This window comes from Sus scrofa, chromosome 16 (assembly GCF_054392235.1).
Source record: "Sus scrofa isolate SSC_HxYL_T2T_F1_AM1 chromosome 16, Sscrofa_HxYL_maternal_Yorkshire_Landrace_v2.0, whole genome shotgun sequence".
Taxonomy (NCBI): Eukaryota; Metazoa; Chordata; class Mammalia; order Artiodactyla; family Suidae; genus Sus; species Sus scrofa.
The window spans coordinates 7,644,874-7,665,970 of NC_139398.1; positions in this window are offsets into that span (position 1 = coordinate 7,644,874).

A 21,097-nucleotide genomic window follows, 5' to 3' on the forward strand; every position below is an offset into this window, starting at 1 on the left:
TTCAATCAGGCTCCATGGAATCCACTGCATTCAATGGGGATGCATTCTACCATGCTGCATGGAGTTCACTGCATTCAATCACAATGCATGGAATCCACTGCATTCCATCGGGATGCTTTGGGCCATGCTGCATAAAATCCACTGCATTCAATCGGGATGCATTGGGCCTCGCTGCATGGACTCCACTGCATACAATCGGGATCCATTGCGCCAAAATGCATGGAATCCTCTGCATTCATTGACGCTGCATGGAATCCACTGCATTCCATCGGGATGCTTTGGGCCATACTGCATAAAATCCACTGCATGCAATCATGCTGCATGGAATCCACTGCATTCAATCATGCTGCATAAAATCCACTGCATTCAATAGGGTTCCATTTCTTCTTCACGCTGCCTGGAATCCACTGCATTCAATCACGCTGCATGGAATCCACTGCATTCAATATGGATGCATTTTACCACTCTGCATGGAATCCACTGCATTTAATCACGCTGCATGTAATCCATGGAATTTAATCGGGATTCATTTTACTAAGCTGTATGGAATCGACTGCATTTAATCACGCTGCATGGAATCCACTGCATTCAATGGGGATTCATTTTACAAGGCTGCATGGAGTACACTGCATTCAATCACAATGCATGGAATCCACTGCATTCAAACGGGATGCTTTGGGCCATGCTGCATAAAATCCACTGCATTCAATCATGCTGCATGGAATCCACTGCATTCAATCATGCAGCATAAAATCCGCTGCATTCCATAGGGTTCCATTTCTTCATGCTGCATGGAATACACTGCATTCAATCAGGCTGCATGGAATCCACTGCATTCAATCGGGATGCATTTTTCCTCGTTGCATGGATTACACTGCATTCCATCACAATGCATCGAATCCACTGCATTCAATCGGGAAGCTTTGGGCCATGCTGCATACAATCCACTGCATTCAATCGGGATGCACTGGGCCTCGCTGCATGGACTCCACTGCATATAATCGGGATCCATTGCGCCACAATGCATGGAATACTCTGCATTCAATGACGCTGAATGGAATCCACTGCATTGAATCGTGAAGCTATGGGCCATGCTGCATAAAATCCACTGCATGCAATCATGCTGCATGGAATCCACTGCATTCAATCATGTTGCATAAAATCCACTGCATTCAATAGGGTTCCATTTCTTCACCCTGCATGGAATCCACTGCATTCAACCACGCTGCATGGAATCCACTGCATTCAATCGGGATGCATTTTACCACTCTGCATGGATTACACTGCATTTAATCACGCTGCATGTAATCCATGGAATTTTAATCGGGATTCATTTTACTAAGCTGTATGGAATCGACTGCACTTAATCACGCTGCATGGAATCCACTGCATTCAATCGGGATGCATTTTACCACGTTGCATGCAGTTCACTGCATTCAATCACAATGCATGGAATCCACTGCATTCAATCGGGATGCTTTGGGCCATGCTGCATAAAATCCACTGCATTCAATCTTGCTTTTTGAATCCACTGCATTCAGTAATGCTGCATAAATCCTTGCATTCAATTGGGTTCCATTTCTTCACGCTGCATGGAATACACTGCATTCAATCACGCTGCATGGAATCCACTGCATTCAATCGGGATGCATTTTACCATGCTGCGTGGTTTTCACTGCATTCAATCACAATGCATGGAATCCACTGCATTCCATCGGGATGCTTTGGGCCATGCTGCATAAAATCCACTGCATTCAATCATGCTGCATGGAATCCACTGCATTCAATCATGCTGCATAAAATCCACTGCATTCAATAGGGTTCCATTTCTTCACGCTGCATGTAATACACTGCATTCAATCACACTGAATGGAATCCACTTCATTCAATCGGGATGCATTTTACCTCGCTGCATGGATTACACTGCATTCAATCACAATGCTTGGAATCCACTGCATTCCATCGGGATGCTTTGGGCCATGCTGCATAAAATCCACTGCATTCAATCGGGATGCATTGGGCCACGCTGCATCGACTCCACTGCATTCAATCGGTATCCATTGCGCCACAATGCAAGGAATCCTCTGCATTCATTGACGCTGCATGGACTCCACTGCATTCAATCGGGATGCTTTGGGCCATGCTGCATAAAATCCACTGCATTCAACCATGCTGCATGGAATCCATTTCATTCAATCATGCTCTATAAAATCCAATGCATTCAATAGGGTTCCATTACTTCACGCTGCATGGAATACACTACATTAAATCAGGATGCATGGAATCGACTGCATTCAATCAGGATGCATTATACCACGTTGCATGGATTACCCTACATTCAATCACAATGCATGGAATCCACTGCATTCAATCGGGATGCCTTGGGCCATGCTGCATAAAATCCACTGCATTCAATGGTGATGCATTGGGCCTCGCTGCATAGACTCCACTGCATATAATCGGGATCCATTGCGCCACAATGCATGGAATACTCTGCATTCAATGACGCTGCATGGAATCCACTGCATTCCATCGGGAAGCTTTGGGCCATGCTGCATAAAATCCACTGCATTCAATCATGCTGCATGGAATCCACTGCATTCAATCGGGATGCATTTTACAAGGCTGCATGGATTACATTTCATACACTCAAAATGCATGGAATCCACTGCGTTCTATAGGTATGCTTTGGCCATACTGCATAAAATACACTGCATTCAATTTGCTGCATGGAATCCACTGCATTCAATCATGCTGAATAAAATCCACTGCATTCAATAGGGTTCCATTTCTTCACGCTGCATGGAATACACTGCATTCAATCAGGCTCCATGGAATCCACTGCATTCAATGGGGATGCATTCTACAATGCTGCATGGAGTTCACTGCATTCAATCACAACGCATGGAATCCACTGCATTCCATCGGGATGCTTTGGGCCATGCTGCATAAAATCCACTGCATTCAATCGGGATGCATTGGGCTTCGCTGCATGGACTCCACTGCATACAATCGGGATCCATTGCGCCAAAATGCATGGAATACTCTGCATTCATTGACGCTGCATGGACTCCACTGCATTCAATCGGGATGCTTTGGGCCATGCTGCATAAACTCCACTGCATTCAACCATGCTGCATGGAATCCATTTCATTCAATCATGCTCTATAAAATCCAATGCATTCAATAGGGTTCCATTACTTCACACTGCATGGAATACACTGCATTAAATCAGGATGCATTTTACCTCACTGCATGGATTACACTGCATTCAATCACAATGCATGGAATCCACTGCATTCCATCGGGATGCTTTGGGCCATGCTGCATAAACTCCACTGCATTCAATCGGGAGGCATTGGGCCTCGCTGCATGGACTCCACTGCATAAAATCTGGATCCATTGCGCCACAATGCATGGAATCCTCTGCATTCAACGACGCTGCATGGAATCCACTGCATTCCATCGGGATGTTTTGGGCCATGCTGCATAAAATCTACTGCATTCAATCGGGATGCATTGGGCCTCGCTGCATGAACTCCACTGCATACAATCTGGAACCATTGCGCCAAAATGCATGGAATACTCTGCATTCAACGACGCTGCATGGAATCCACTGCATTCAATCGGGATGCTTTGGGCCATGCTGCATAAATCCATTGCATTCAATCATGCTTCATGGAATCCACTGCATTCAATCGTGCTGCATAAAATCCACGGCATTCAATAGGGTTCCATTTCTTCACGCTGCATCGAATCCACTACATTCAATCACGCTGCATGGAATCCACTGCATTCTATCGGGATGCATTTTACCACACTGCATAGATTACACCGCATTCAATCACAATGCATGGAATCCACTGCATTCCATCGGGATGCTTTGGGCCATGCTGCATAAAATCCACTGCATTCAATCGGGATGCATTGGGCCTCGCTGCATGGACTCCACTGCATTCAATCGGGATCCATTGTGCCACAATGCATGGAATTCTCTTCATTCAATGACGCTGCATCGAATCCACTGCATTCAATCGGAATCCATTGTGCCACAATGCATGGAATCCTCTGCATTCAATGACGCTGCATGGAATCCACTGCATTCCATCAGGATGCTTTGGGCCATGCTGCATAAAATCCACTGCATGCAATCATGCTGCATGGAATCCACTGCATTCAATCATGCTGCATAAAATCCACTGCATTCAATAGGGTTCCATTTCTTCACGCTGCATGGAATCCACTGCATTCAATCACGCTGCATGAATTCCACTGCATTCAACATGGATGAATTTTACCACGCTGCATTTAGTACACTGTATTCAATCACAATTCATGGAATCCATTGCATTCAATCGGGATGCTTTGGGCCATGCTGCATAAAATCCACTGCATTCAATCGGGATGCACTGGGCATTGCTGCATGGACTCCACTGCATACAATCGGGATCCATTGCGCCACAATGCATGGAATCCTCTTCATTCAACGACGCTGCATGGAATCCACTGCATTCCATCGGGATGCTTTGGGCCATGCTGCATAAAATCCACTGCATTCAATCGGGATGCATTGGGCCTCGCTGCATGGACTCCACTGCATACAATCGGGATCCATTGCGCCACAATGCATGGAATCCTCTGCATTCAATGACGCTGCATGGAATCCACTGCATTCCATCGGGATGCTTTGGGCCATGCTGCATAAAATCCACTGTATGCAATCATGCTGCATGGAATCCACTGCATTCAATCATGCTGCATAAAATCCACTGCATTCAATAGGGTTCCATTTCTTCACGCTGCATGGAATCCACTGCATTCAATCACGCTGCATGGAATCCACTGCATTCAACATGGATGAATTTTACCACGCTGCATTTAGTACACTGTATTCAATCACAATTCATGGAATCCATTGCATTCAATCGGGATGCTTTGGGCCATGCTGCATAAAATCCACTGCATTCAATCGGGATGCACTGGGCATCGCTGCATGGACTCCACTGCATACAATCCGGATCCATTGCGCCACAATGCATGGAATCCTCTGCATTCAATGACGCTGCATGGAATCCACTGCATTCAATCGGGATGCTTTGGGCCATGCTGCATAAAATCCATTGCATTCAATCATGCTGCATGGAATCCACTGCATTCAATCGGGATGCATTTTACCATGCTGCATTGATTACCCTTCATTCAATCAGGCTGCATGGAATCCACTGCATTCTATCGGGATGCTTTGGGCCATGCTGCATAAAATCCACTGCATTTAATCGGGATGCATTTGGCCACGCTGCATGGACTCCACTGCATAAAATCGGGATCCATTGCCCCAAAATGCAAGGAATCATCTGCATTCAATGACGCTGCATGGAATCCACTGCATTCCATCGGGATGCTTTGGGCCATGCTGCATAAAATCCACTGCATTCAACCATGCTGCATGGAATCCACTGCATTCAATCATGCTGCATAAAATCCACTGCATTCAATCTGGATGCATTGGGCCTCGCTGCATAGAATAAACTGCATTCAATCAGGCTCCATGGAATCCACTGCATTCAATGGGGATGCATTCTACCATGCTGCATGGAGTTCACTGCATTCAATCACAATGCATGGAATCCACTGCATTCCATCAGGATGGTTTGGGCCATGCTGCGTAAAATCCACTGCATTCAATCGGGATGCATTGGGCCTCGCTGCATGGACTCCACTGCATACAATCGGGATCCATTGCGCCAAAATGCATGGAATCCTCTGCATTCATTGACGCTGCATGGAATCCACTGCATTCCATCGGGATGCTTTGGGCCATACTGCATAAAATCCACTGCATGCAATCATGCTGCATGGAATCCACTGCATTCAATCATGCTGCATAAAATCCACTGCATTCAATAGGGTTCCATTTCTTCTTCACGCTGCCTGGAATCCACTGCATTCAATCACGCTGCATGGAATCCACTGCATTCAATCGGGATGCATTTTACCATGCTGCGTGGTTTTCACTGCATTCAATCACAATGCATGGAATCCACTGCATTCCATCGGGATGCTTTGGGCCATGCTGCATAAAATCCACTGCATTCAATCATGCTGCATGGAATCCACTGCATTCAATCATGCTGCATAAAATCCACTGCATTCAATAGGGTTCCATTTCTTCACGCTGCATGTAATACACTGCATTCAATCACACTGAATGGAATCCACTGCATTCAATCGGGATGCATTTTACCTCGCTGCATGGATTACACTGCATTCAATCACAATGCTTGGAATCCACTGCATTCCATCGGGATGCTTTGGGCCATGCTGCATAAAATCCACTGCATTCAATCGGGATGCATTGGGCCACGCTGCATCGACTCCACTGCATTCAATCGGTATCCATTGCGCCACAATGCAAGGAATCCTCTGCATTCATTGATGCTGCATGGACTCCACTGCATTCAATCGGGATGCTTTGGGCCATGCTGCATAAAATCCACTGCATTCAACCATGCTGCATGGAATCCATTTCATTCAATCATGCTCTATAAAATCCAATGCATTCAATAGGGTTCCATTACTTCACGCTGCATGGAATACACTACATTAAATCAGGATGCATGGAATCGACTGCATTCAATCAGGATGCATTATACCACGTTGCATGGATTACCCTACATTCAATCACAATGCATGGAATCCACTGCATTCAATCGGGATGCCTTGGGCCATGCTGCATAAAATCCACTGCATTCAATGGTGATGCATTGGGCCTCGCTGCATAGACCCCACTGCATATAATCGGGATCCATTGCGCCACAATGCATGGAATACTCTGCATTCAATGACGCTGCATGGAATCCACTGCATTCCATCGGGAAGCTTTGGGCCATGCTGCATAAAATCCACTGCATTCAATCATGCTGCATGGAATCCACTGCATTCAATCGGGATGCATTTTACAAGGCTGCATGGATTACATTTCATACACTCAAAATGCATGGAATCCACTGCGTTCTATAGGGATGCTTTGGGCCATACTGCATAAAATACACTGCATTCAATTTGCTGCATGGAATCCACTGCATTCAATCATGCTGAATAAAATCCACTGCATTCAATAGGGCTCCATTTCTTCACGCTGCATGGAATACACTGCATTCAATCAGGCTCCATGGAATCCACTGCATTCAATGGGGATGCATTCTACAATGCTGCATGGAGTTCACTGCATTCAATCACAACGCATGGAATCCACTGCATTCCATCGGGATGCTTTGGGCCATGCTGCATAAAATCCACTGCATTCAATCGGGATGCATTGGGCTTCGCTGCATGGACTCCACTGCATACAATCGGGATCCATTGCGCCAAAATGCATGGAATCCTCTGCATTCATTGACGCTGCATGGACTCCACTGCATTCAATCGGGATGCTTTGGGCCATGCTGCATAAAATCCACTGCATTCAACCATGCTGCATGGAATCCATTTCATTCAATCATGCTCTATAAAATCCAATGCATTCAATAGGGTTCCATTACTTCATGCTGCATGGAATACACTGCATTAAATCAGGATGCATTTTACCTCACTGCATGGATTACACTGCATTCAATCACAATGCATGGAATCCACTGCATTCCATCGGGATGCTTTGGGCCATGCTGCATAAACTCCACTGCATTCAATCGGGAGGCATTGGGCCTCGCTGCATGGACTCCACTGCATAAAATCTGGATCCATTGCGCCACAATGCATGGAATCCTCTGCATTCAACGACGCTGCATGGAATCCACTGCATTCCATCGGGATGTTTTGGGCCATGCTGCATAAAATCTACTGCATTCAATCGGGATGCATTGGGCCTCGCTGCATGAACTCCACTGCATACAATCTGGAACCATTGCGCCAAAATGCATGGAATACTCTGCATTCAACGACGCTGCATGGAATCCACTGCATTCAATCGGGATGCTTTGGGCCATGCTGCATAAATCCATTGCATTCAATCATGCTTCATGGAATCCACTGCATTCAATCGTGCTGCATAAAATCCACGGCATTCAATAGGGTTCCATTTCTTCACGCTGCATTGAATCCACTACATTCAATCACGCTGCATGGAATCCACTGCATTCTATCGGGATGCATTTTACCACACTGCATAGATTACACCGCATTCAATCACAATGCATGGAATCCACTGCATTCAATCGGGATGCTTTGGGCCATGCTGCATAAAATCCACTGCATTCAATCGGGATGCATTGGGCCTCGCTGCATGGACTCCACTGCATTCAATCGGGATCCATTGTGCCACAATGCATGGAATTCTCTTCATTCAATGACGCTGCATCGAATCCACTGCATTCAATCGGAATCCATTGTGCCACAATGCATGGAATCCTCTGCATTCAATGACGCTGCATGGAATCCACTGCATTCCATCAGGATGCTTTGGGCCATGCTGCATAAAATCCACTGCATGCAATCATGCTGCATGGAATCCACTGCATTCAATCATGCTGCATAAAATCCACTGCATTCAATAGGGTTCCATTTCTTCACGCTGCATGGAATCCACTGCATTCAATCACGCTGCATGAATTCCACTGCATTCAACATGGATGAATTTTACCACGCTGCATTTAGTACACTGTATTCAATCACAATTCATGGAATCCATTGCATTCAATCGGGATGCTTTGGGCCATGCTGCATAAAATCCACTGCATTCAATCGGGATGCATTGGGCCTTGCTGCATGGACTCCACTGCATACAATCGGGATCCATTGCGCCACAATGCATGGAATCCTCTGCATTCAATGACGCTGCATGGAATCCACTGCATTCCATCGGGATGCTTTGGGCCATGCTGCATAAAATCCACTGCATTCAATCATGCTGCATGGAATCCACTGCATTCAATCATGCTGCATAAAATCCACTGCATTCAATAGGGTTCCATTTCTTCACGCTGCATGGAATCCACTGCATTCAACCACGCTGCATGGAATCCACTGCATTCAATCGGGAAGCATTTTACCACTCTGCATGGATTACACTGCATTTAATCATGCTGCATGTAATCCATGGAATTTAATCGGGATTCATTTTACTAAGCTGTATGGAATCGACTGCACTTAATCACGCTGCATGGAATCCACTGCATTCAATCGGGATGCATTTTACCACGTTGCATGCAGTTCACTGCATTCAATCACAATGCATGGAATCCACTGCATTCCATCGGGATGCTTTGGGCCATGCTGCATAAAATCCACTGCATTCAATCTTGCTTTTTGAATCCACTGCATTCAGTAATGCTGCATAAAATCCTTGCATTCAATTGGGTTCCATTTCTTCACGCTGCATGGAATACACTGCATTCAATCACGCTGCATGGAATCCACTGCATTCAATCGGGATGCATTTTACCATGCTGCGTTGTTTTCACTGCGTTCAATCACAATGCATGGAATCCACTGCATTCAATCGGGATGCTTTGGGCCATGCTGCATAAAATCCACTGCATTCAATCATGCTGCATGGAATCCACTGCATTCAATCATGCTGCAATAAATCCACTGCATTCAATAGGGTTCCATTTTTCACGCTGCATGTTATACACTTCATTCATTCACGCTGCATGGAATCCACTGCATTCAATCGGGATGCATTTTACCTCGCTGCATGGATTACACTGCATTCAATCACAATGCATGGAATCCACTGCATTCCATCGGGATGCTTTTGGCCATGCTGCATAAAATCCACTGCATTCAATCAGATGCATTTTGCCTCGCTGCATATACTCCACTGCATACAATCGGGATCCATTTCGCCAAAATGCATTGAATCTTCTGCATTCAATTACGCTGCATGGAATCCACTGCATTCAATCGGGATGCTTTGGGCCATGCTGCATAAAATCCACTGCATTCAATCGGGATGCATTTTACCATGCTGCATTGATTACCCTTCATTCAATCAGGCTGCATGGAATCCACTGCATTCTATCGGGATGCTTTGGGCCATGCTGCATAAAATCCACTGCATTCTATCGGGATGCATTTTACCACACTGCATAGATTACACCGCATTCAATCACAATGCATGGAATCCACTGCATTCAATCGGGATGCTTTGGGCCATGCTGCATAAAATCCACTGCATTCAATCGGGATGCATTGGGCCTCGCTGCATGGACTCCACTGCATTCAATCGGGATCCATTGTGCCACAATGCATGGAATTCTCTTCATTCAATGACGCTGCATCGAATCCACTGCATTCAATCGGAATCCATTGTGCCACAATGCATGGAATCCTCTGCATTCAATGACGCTGCATGGAATCCACTGCATTCCATCAGGATGCTTTGGGCCATGCTGCATAAAATCCACTGCATGCAATCATGCTGCATGGAATCCACTGCATTCAATCATGCTGCATAAAATCCACTGCATTCAATAGGGTTCCATTTCTTCACGCTGCATGGAATCCACTGCATTCAATCACGCTGCATGAATTCCACTGCATTCAACATGGATGAATTTTACCACGCTGCATTTAGTACACTGTATTCAATCACAATTCATGGAATCCATTGCATTCAATCGGGATGCTTTGGGCCATGCTGCATAAAATCCACTGCATTCAATCGGGATGCACTGGGCATTGCTGCATGGACTCCACTGCATACAATCCGGATCCATTGCGCCACAATGCATGGAATCCTCTTCATTCAACGACGCTGCATGGAATCCACTGCATTCCATCGGGATGCTTTGGGCCATGCTGCATAAAATCCACTGCATTCAATCGGGATGCATTGGGCCTTGCTGCATGGACTCCACTGCATACAATCGGGATCCATTGCGCCACAATGCATGGAATCCTCTGCATTCAATGACGCTGCATGGAATCCACTGCATTCCATCGGGATGCTTTGGGCCATGCTGCATAAAATCCACTGTATGCAATCATGCTGCATGGAATCCACTGCATTCAATCATGCTGCATAAAATCCACTGCATTCAATAGGGTTCCATTTCTTCACGCTGCATGGAATCCACTGCATTCAATCACGCTGCATGGAATCCACTGCATTCAACATGGATGAATTTTACCACGCTGCATTTAGTACACTGTATTCAATCACAATTCATGGAATCCATTGCATTCAATCGGGATGCTTTGGGCCATGCTGCATAAAATCCACTGCATTCAATCGGGATGCACTGGGCATCGCTGCATGGACTCCACTGCATACAATCGGGATCCATTGCGCCACAATGCATGGAATCCTCTGCATTCAATGACGATGCATGGAATCCACTGCATTCAATCGGGATGCTTTGGGCCATGCTGCATAAAATCCATTGCATTCAATCATGCTGCATGGAATCCACTGCATTCAATCGGGATGCATTTTACCATGCTGCATTGATTACCCTTCATTCAATCAGGCTGCATGGAATCCACTGCATTCTATCGGGATGCTTTGGGCCATGCTGCATAAAATCCACTGCATTTAATCGGGATGCATTTGGCCACGCTGCATGGACTCCACTGCATAAAATCGGGATCCATTGCCCCAAAATGCAAGGAATCATCTGCATTCAATGACGCTGCATGGAATCCACTGCATTCCATCGGGATGCTTTGGGCCATGCTGCATAAAATCCACTGCATTCAACCATGCTGCATGGAATCCACTGCATTCAATCATGCTGCATAAAATCCACTGCATTCAATCGGGATGCATTGGGCCTCGCTGCATGGAATAAACTGCATTCAATCAGGCTCCATGGAATCCACTGCATTCAATGGGGATGCATTCTACCATGCTGCATGGAGTTCACTGCATTCAATCACAATGCATGGAATCCACTGCATTCCATCGGGATGCTTTGGGCCATGCTGCATAAAATCCACTGCATTCAATCGGGATGCATTGGGCCTCGCTGCATGGACTCCACTGCATACAATCGGGATCCATTGCGCCAAAATGCATGGAATCCTCTGCATTCATTGACGCTGCATGGAATCCACTGCATTCCATCGGGATGCTTTGGGCCATACTGCATAAAATCCACTGCATGCAATCATGCTGCATGGAATCCACTGCATTCAATCATGCTGCATAAAATCCACTGCATTCAATAGGGTTCCATTTCTTCTTCACGCTGCCTGGAATCCACTGCATTCAATCACGCTGCATGGAATCCACTGCATTCAATATGGATGCATTTTACCACTCTGTATGGAATCCACTGCATTTAATCACGCTGCATGTAATCCATGGAATTTAATCGGGATTCATTTTACTAAGCTGTATGGAATCGACTGCATTTAATCACGCTGCATGGAATCCACTGCATTCAATGGGGATTCATTTTACAAGGCTGCATGGAGTACACTGCATTCAATCACAATGCATGGAATCCACTGCATTCAAACGGGATGCTTTGGGCCATGCTGCATAAAATCCACTGCATTCAATCATGCTGCATGGAATCCACTGCATTCAATCATGCAGCATAAAATCCGCTGCATTCCATAGGGTTCCATTTCTTCATGCTGCATGGAATACACTGCATTCAATCAGGCTGCATGGAATCCACTGCATTCAATCGGGATGCATTTTTCCTCGTTGCATGGATTACACTGCATTCCATCACAATGCATCGAATCCACTGCATTCAATCGGGAAGCTTTGGGCCATGCTGCATACAATCCACTGCATTCAATCGGGATGCACTGGGCCTCGCTGCATGGACTCCACTGCATATAATCGGGATCCATTGCGCCACAATGCATGGAATACTCTGCATTCAATGACGCTGAATGGAATCCACTGCATTGAATCGTGAAGCTATGGGCCATGCTGCATAAAATCCACTGCATGCAATCATGCTGCATGGAATCCACTGCATTCAATCATGTTGCATAAAATCCACTGCATTCAATAGGGTTCCATTTCTTCACCCTGCATGGAATCCACTGCATTCAACCACGCTGCATGGAATCCACTGCATTCAATCGGGATGCATTTTACCACTCTGCATGGATTACACTGCATTTAATCACGCTGCATGTAATCCATGGAATTTTAATCGGGATTCATTTTACTAAGCTGTATGGAATCGACTGCACTTAATCACGCTGCATGGAATCCACTGCATTCAATCGGGATGCATTTTACCACGTTGCATGCAGTTCACTGCATTCAATCACAATGCATGGAATCCACTGCATTCAATCGGGATGCTTTGGGCCATGCTGCATAAAATCCACTGCATTCAATCTTGCTTTTTGAATCCACTGCAATCAGTAATGCTGCATAAATCCTTGCATTCAATTGGGTTCCATTTCTTCACGCTGCATGGAATACACTGCATTCAATCACGCTGCATGGAATCCACTGCATTCAATCGGGATGCATTTTACCATGCTGCGTGGTTTTCACTGCATTCAATCACAATGCATGGAATCCACTGCATTCCATCGGGATGCTTTGGGCCATGCTGCATAAAATCCACTGCATTCAATCATGCTGCATGGAATCCACTGCATTCAATCATGCTGCATAAAATCCACTGCATTCAATAGGGTTCCATTTCTTCACGCTGCATGTAATACACTGCATTCAATCACACTGAATGGAATCCACTTCATTCAATCGGGATGCATTTTACCTCGCTGCATGGATTACACTGCATTCAATCACAATGCTTGGAATCCACTGCATTCCATCGGGATGCTTTGGGCCATGCTGCATAAAATCCACTGCATTCAATCGGGATGCATTGGGCCACGCTGCATCGACTCCACTGCATTCAATCGGTATCCATTGCGCCACAATGCAAGGAATCCTCTGCATTCATTGACGCTGCATGGACTCCACTGCATTCAATCGGGATGCTTTGGGCCATGCTGCATAAAATCCACTGCATTCAACCATGCTGCATGGAATCCATTTCATTCAATCATGCTCTATAAAATCCAATGCATTCAATAGGGTTCCATTACTTCACGCTGCATGGAATACACTACATTAAATCAGGATGCATGGAATCGACTGCATTCAATCAGGATGCATTATACCACGTTGCATGGATTACCCTACATTCAATCACAATGCATGGAATCCACTGCATTCAATCGGGATGCCTTGGGCCATGCTGCATAAAATCCACTGCATTCAATGGTGATGCATTGGGCCTCGCTGCATAGACTCCACTGCATATAATCGGGATCCATTGCGCCACAATGCATGGAATACTCTGCATTCAATGACGCTGCATGGAATCCACTGCATTCCATCGGGAAGCTTTGGGCCATGCTGCATAAAATCCACTGCATTCAATCATGCTGCATGGAATCCACTGCATTCAATCGGGATGCATTTTACAAGGCTGCATGGATTACATTTCATACACTCAAAATGCATGGAATCCACTGCGTTCTATAGGTATGCTTTGGCCATACTGCATAAAATACACTGCATTCAATTTGCTGCATGGAATCCACTGCATTCAATCATGCTGAATAAAATCCACTGCATTCAATAGGGTTCCATTTCTTCACGCTGCATGGAATACACTGCATTCAATCAGGCTCCATGGAATCCACTGCATTCAATGGGGATGCATTCTACAATGCTGCATGGAGTTCACTGCATTCAATCACAACGCATGTAATCCACTGCATTCCATCGGGATGCTTTGGGCCATGCTGCATAAAATCCACTGCATTCAATCGGGATGCATTGGGCTTCGCTGCATGGACTCCACTGCATACAATCGGGATCCATTGCGCCAAAATGCATGGAATACTCTGCATTCATTGACGCTGCATGGACTCCACTGCATTCAATCGGGATGCTTTGGGCCATGCTGCATAAAATCCACTGCATTCAACCATGCTGCATGGAATCCATTTCATTCAATCATGCTCTATAAAATCCAATGCATTCAATAGGGTTCCATTACTTCACGCTGCATGGAATACACTGCATTAAATCAGGATGCATTTTACCTCACTGCATGGATTACACTGCATTCAATCACAATGCATGGAATCCACTGCATTCCATCGGGATGCTTTGGGCCATGCTGCATAAACTCCACTGCATTCAATCGGGAGGCATTGGGCCTCGCTGCATGGACTCCACTGCATAAAATCTGGATCCATTGCGCCACAATGCATGGAATCCTCTGCATTCAACGACGCTGCATGGAATCCACTGCATTCCATCAGGATGTTTTGGGCCATGCTGCATAAAATCTACTGCATTCAATCGGGATGCATTGGGCCTCGCTGCATGAACTCCACTGCATACAATCTGGAACCATTGCGCCAAAATGCATGGAATACTCTGCACTCAACGACGCTGCATGGAATCCACTGCATTCAATCGGGATGCTTTGGGCCATGCTGCATAAATCCATTGCATTCAATCATGCTTCATGGAATCCACTGCATTCAATCGTGCTGCATAAAATCCACGGCATTCAATAGGGTTCCATTTCTTCACGCTGCATCGAATCCACTACATTCAATCACGCTGCATGGAATCCACTGCATTCTATCGGGATGCATTTTACCACACTGCATAGATTACACCGCATTCAATCACAATGCATGGAATCCACTGCATTCAATCGGGATGCTTTGGGCCATGCTGCATAAAATCCACTGCATTCAATCGGGATGCATTGGGCCTCGCTGCATGGACTCCACTGCATTCAATCGGGATCCATTGTGCCACAATGCATGGAATTCTCTTCATTCAATGACGCTGCATCGAATCCACTGCATTCAATCGGAATCCATTGTGCCACAATGCATGGAATCCTCTGCATTCAATGACGCTGCATGGAATCCACTGCATTCCATCAGGATGCTTTGGGCCATGCTGCATAAAATCCACTGCATGCAATCATGCTGCATGGAATCCACTGCATTCAATCATGCTGCATAAAATCCACTGCATTCAATAGGGTTCCATTTCTTCACGCTGCATGGAATCCACTGCATTCAATCACGCTGCATGAATTCCACTGCATTCAACATGGATGAATTTTACCACGCTGCATTTAGTACACTGTATTCAATCACAATTCATGGAATCCATTGCATTCAATCGGGATGCTTTGGGCCATGCTGCATAAAATCCACTGCATTCAATCGGGATGCACTGGGCATTGCTGCATGGACTCCACTGCATACAATCGGGATCCATTGCGCCAAAATGCATGGAATCCTCTTCATTCAACGACGCTGCATGGAATCCACTGCATTCCATCGGGATGCTTTGGGCCATGCTGCATAAAATCCACTGCATTCAATCGGGATGCATTGGGCCTCGCTGCATGGACTCCACTGCATACAATCGGGATCCATTGCGCCACAATGCATGGAATCCTCTGCATTCAATGACGCTGCATGGAATCCACTGCATTCCATCGGGATGCTTTGGGCCATGCTGCATAAAATCCACTGTATGCAATCATGCTGCATGGAATCCACTGCATTCAATCATGCTGCATAAAATCCACTGCATTCAATAGGGTTCCATTTCTTCACGCTGCATGGAATCCACTGCATTCAATCACGCTGCATGGAATCCACTGCATTCAACATGGATGAATTTTACCACGCTGCATTTAGTACACTGTATTCAATCACAATTCATGGAATCCATTGCATTCAATCGGGATGCTTTGGGCCATGCTGCATAAAATCCACTGCATTCAATCGGGATGCACTGGGCATCGCTGCATGGACTCCACTGCATACAATCCAGATCTATTGCGCCACAATGCATGGAATCCTCTGCATTCAATGACGCTGCATGGAATCCACTGCATTCAATCGGGATGCTTTGGGCCATGCTGCATAAAATCCATTGCATTCAATCATGCTGCATGGAATCCACTGCATTCAATCGGGATGCATTTTACCATGCTGCATTGATTACCCTTCATTCAATCAGGCTGCATGGAATCCACTGCATTCTATCGGGATGCTTTGGGCCATGCTGCATAAAATCCACTGCATTTAATCGGGATGCATTTGGCCACGCTGCATGGACTCCACTGCATAAAATCGGGATCCATTGCCCCAAAATGCAAGGAATCATCTGCATTCAATGACGCTGCATGGAATCCACTGCATTCCATCGGGATGCTTTGGGCCATGCTGCATAAAATCCACTGCATTCAACCATGCTGCATGGAATCCACTGCATTCAATCATGCTGCATAAAATCCACTGCATTCAATCGGGATGCATTGGGCCTCGCTGCATGGAATAAACTGCATTCAATCAGGCTCCATGGAATCCACTGCATTCAATGGGGATGCATTCTACCATGCTGCATGGAGTTCACTGCATTCAATCACAATGCATGGAATCCACTGCATTCCATCGGGATGCTTTGGGCCATGCTGCATAAAATCCACTGCATTCAATCGGGATGCATTGGGCCTCGCTGCATGGACTCCACTGCATACAATCGGGATCCATTGCGCCAAAATGCATGGAATCCTCTGCATTCATTGACGCTGCATGGAATCCACTGCATTCAATCGGGATGCATTTTACCATGCTGCGTGGTTTTCACTGCATTCAATCACAATGCATGGAATCCACTGCATTCCATCGGGATGCTTTGGGCCATGCTGCATAAAATCCACTGCATTCAATCATGCTGCATGGAATCCACTGCATTCAATCATGCTGCATAAAATCCACTGCATTCAATAGGGTTCCATTTCTTCACGCTGCATGTAATACACTGCATTCAATCACACTGAATGGAATCCACTTCATTCAATCGGGATGCATTTTACCTCGCTGCATGGATTACACTGCATTCAATCACAATGCTTGGAATCCACTGCATTCCATCGGGATGCTTTGGGCCATGCTGCATAAAATCCACTGCATTCAATCGGGATGCATTGGGCCACGCTGCATCGACTCCACTGCATTCAATCGGTATCCATTGCGCCACAATGCAAGGAATCCTCTGCATTCATTGACGCTGCATGGACTCCACTGCATTCAATCGGGATGCTTTGGGCCATGCTGCATAAAATCCACTGCATTCAACCATGCTGCATGGAATCCATTTCATTCAATCATGCTCTATAAAATCCAATGCATTCAATAGGGTTCCATTACTTCACGCTGCATGGAATACACTACATTAAATCAGGATGCATGGAATCGACTGCATTCAATCAGGATGCATTATACCACGTTGCATGGATTACCCTACATTCAATCACAATGCATGGAATCCACTGCATTCAATCGGGATGCCTTGGGCCATGCTGCATAAAATCCACTGCATTCAATGGTGATGCATTGGGCCTCGCTGCATAGACTCCACTGCATATAATCGGGATCCATTGCGCCACAATGCATGGAATACTCTGCATTCAATGACGCTGCATGGAATCCACTGCATTCCATCGGGAAGCTTTGGGCCATGCTGCATAAAATCCACTGCATTCAATCATGCTGCATGGAATCCACTGCATTCAATCGGGATGCATTTTACAAGGCTGCATGGATTACATTTCATACACTCAAAATGCATGGAATCCACTGCGTTCTATAGGTATGCTTTGGCCATACTGCATAAAATACACTGCATTCAATTTGCTGCATGGAATCCACTGCATTCAATCATGCTGAATAAAATCCACTGCATTCAATAGGGTTCCATTTCTTCACGCTGCATGGAATACACTGCATTCAATCAGGCTCCATGGAATCCACTGCATTCAATGGGGATGCATTCTACAATGCTGCATGGAGTTCACTGCATTCAATCACAACGCATGTAATCCACTGCATTCCATCGGGATGCTTTGGGCCATGCTGCATAAAATCCACTGCATTCAATCGGGATGCATTGGGCTTCGCTGCATGGACTCCACTGCATACAATCGGGATCCATTGCGCCAAAATGCATGGAATACTCTGCATTCATTGACGCTGCATGGACTCCACTGCATTCAATCGGGATGCTTTGGGCCATGCTGCATAAAATCCACTGCATTCAACCATGCTGCATGGAATCCATTTCATTCAATCATGCTCTATAAAATCCAATGCATTCAATAGGGTTCCATTACTTCACGCTGCATGGAATACACTGCATTAAATCAGGATGCATTTTACCTCACTGCATGGATTACACTGCATTCAATCACAATGCATGGAATCCACTGCATTCCATCGGGATGCTTTGGGCCATGCTGCATAAACTCCACTGCATTCAATCGGGAGGCATTGGGCCTCGCTGCATGGACTCCACTGCATAAAATCTGGATCCATTGCGCCACAATGCATGGAATCCTCTGCATTCAACGACGCTGCATGGAATCCACTGCATTCCATCAGGATGTTTTGGGCCATGCTGCATAAAATCTACTGCATTCAATCGGGATGCATTGGGCCTCGCTGCATGAACTCCACTGCATACAATCTGGAACCATTGCGCCAAAATGCATGGAATACTCTGCACTCAACGACGCTGCATGGAATCCACTGCATTCAATCGGGATGCTTTGGGCCATGCTGCATAAATCCATTGCATTCAATCATGCTTCATGGAATCCACTGCATTCAATCGTGCTGCATAAAATCCACGGCATTCAATAGGGTTCCATTTCTTCACGCTGCATCGAATCCACTACATTCAATCACGCTGCATGGAATCCACTGCATTCTATCGGGATGCATTTTACCACACTGCATAGATTACACCGCATTCAATCACAATGCATGGAATCCACTGCATTCAATCGGGATGCTTTGGGCCATGCTGCATAAAATCCACTGCATTCAATCGGGATGCATTGGGCCTCGCTGCATGGACTCCACTGCATTCAATCGGGATCCATTGTGCCACAATGCATGGAATTCTCTTCATTCAATGACGCTGCATCGAATCCACTGCATTCAATCGGAATCCATTGTGCCACAATGCATGGAATCCTCTGCATTCAATGACGCTGCATGGAATCCACTGCATTCCATCAGGATGCTTTGGGCCATGCTGCATAAAATCCACTGCATGCAATCATGCTGCATGGAATCCACTGCATTCAATCATGCTGCATAAAATCCACTGCATTCAATAGGGTTCCATTTCTTCACGCTGCATGGAATCCACTGCATTCAATCACGCTGCATGAATTCCACTGCATTCAACATGGATGAATTTTACCACGCTGCATTTAGTACACTGTATTCAATCACAATTCATGGAATCCATTGCATTCAATCGGGATGCTTTGGGCCATGCTGCATAAAATCCACTGCATTCAATCGGGATGCACTGGGCATTGCTGCATGGACTCCACTGCATACAATCGGGATCCATTGCGCCAAAATGCATGGAATCCTCTTCATTCAACGACGCTGCATGGAATCCACTGCATTCCATCGGGATGCTTTGGGCCATGCTGCATAAAATCCACTGCATTCAATCGGGATGCATTGGGCCTCGCTGCATAGACTCCACTGCATACAATCGGGATCCATTGCGCCACAATGCATGGAATCCTCTGCATTCAATGACGCTGCATGGAATCCACTGCATTCCATCGGGATGCTTTGGGCCATGCTGCATAAAATCCACTGTATGCAATCATGCTGCATGGAATCCACTGCATTCAATCATGCTGCATAAAATCCACTGCATTCAATAGGGTTCCATTTCTTCACGCTGCATGGAATCCACTGCATTCAATCACGCTGCATGGAATCCACTGCATTCAACATGGATGAATTTTACCACGCTGCATTTAGTACACTGTATTCAATCACAATTCATGGAATCCATTGCATTCAATCGGGATGCTTTGGGCCATGCTGCATAAAATCCACTGCATTCAATCGGGATGCACTGGGCATCGCTGCATGGACTCCACTGCATACAATCCAGATCTATTGCGCCACAATGCATGGAATCCTCTGCATTCAATGACGCTGCATGGAATCCACTGCATTCTATCGGGATGCTTTGGGCCATGCTGCATAAAATCCACTGCATTTAATCGGGATG